At 31.2% G+C, this 1,370-nt stretch overlaps 1 protein-coding gene across 3 annotated transcripts in view; it reads right to left on the bottom strand.

Annotated features, from left to right (window-relative positions):
- The window catches only part of LOC107101756 (retinoic acid receptor beta-like), a 22,954-nt gene that overhangs the window by 20,386 nt on the left and 1,198 nt on the right, over window positions 1-1,370 (bottom strand). The gene's annotated exons all lie outside the window — the stretch shown is intronic.

The following is a 1,370-nucleotide window of genomic DNA, read 5'->3' as shown; positions in this document are numbered from 1 at the left end:
CTTTTTTTATTATCCCCCTATTATCCCTCTACTGAAATAATGAAAAATTATTAACCTAAATAGTTTAAATTACATTTCAGATACAAAGATTTAATTTCATTCCAAAGAAATTTTATTTTTTGTCATCTACTTTTACCATCTTTTGAGTATGATTCTCTGGAAAAAGAGAGGTTTTACTCAACACTATTGAAATAAAGAATAAGAAAAAGAAGGAAAAAAAAACATATCTGATATAAACAATAATAAAAACAAGTATATTCTGAGTGAAATCTGAAAATCATCTGCAAATAATGGAAATGTTTAAGTTTTTTCCGCTCTTTCTCTGTTTACTGAATTTATGCTTTTTTAAAGTTGACTTTATTATTTAAAGCCAAATAATAAAGCTTAAGGACCCCTTTATTCCCTGTCTTATAAAACTAAAACACTGACTGTGCCTCGCATTGAAAGTCAGTGCCTAATGGGATCCCTCTATATGCTTCTACTCTTGACGCTTGGTGAACTGGTACTGAACTGGTGCTTCTCTTCCACCTTCACTGGTAAGCAGTCTGTCTCTTCTCTCCTCTCACCTCCTGAGCCAGTGACCGTCCCGTGAACCCGCTGGTGACCCCCAACTGACCGGCTCAACCCCATCCAGAACGCAGACCACCACATGGACACGAGCTGCACTGCGTTCTCACTCTTTGCTCTGTTTTTCCCTCCTATCTTTTATCCGATAAAGAGAGTTGTTGACAAGCCTCACAGTGACAAGATAAAAAAAACCTGGACAACAAATAAATCCAATCTTTGGTTCCTGTTTAGCTTTAAAAATCAACCACAATGCTTCTGAAGACTTGTATTGCGCAATAAGGCACTGGAAGGTTTATTACCTTGTTTATATTATTACATAATCACATTCGCTCATAGATACTTAGGTGCACATTAACACCATGTATTATAATAGATTTTAATCATAGAAGCTTTTTCTTTCTTTGAGCTTAAAGCTCACATTTAAAGCACAAATTAAATGAAACTTGTCTGATGTCATGTTTTCACTAAAATGTTCAGTCATTCCTTTAAAGCCAAGAAGAAGAAAAAGAAAAACATGAAATACACACCTTAAAATCCTTCACTTTAAAATTTAAAATATTATAATTGACATAGACACTTTTGTAGTATGTAGGTTGTATGATTATGTTGTTATTAAAGTGGTTTGGAACTTTTAAAAAACAATTTTTGTTGTCATCTATGTGTTTTAAAATGTGCTTTGGGTTTTATCAGCACATTATTTTATTTTTTCAAAGCATCATATTATATTGTATATATATATATATATATATATATATATATATATATATATATATATATATATATATATATATATATATATATAT

This window comes from Cyprinodon variegatus, unplaced genomic scaffold, assembly GCF_000732505.1.
Source record: "Cyprinodon variegatus isolate N-32 unplaced genomic scaffold, C_variegatus-1.0 Scaffold1148, whole genome shotgun sequence".
Classification (NCBI taxonomy): Eukaryota; Metazoa; Chordata; class Actinopteri; order Cyprinodontiformes; family Cyprinodontidae; genus Cyprinodon; species Cyprinodon variegatus.
Note: the sequence above shows the minus strand (reverse complement) of the source record. Positions and strands in the feature narration are given on the sequence as shown.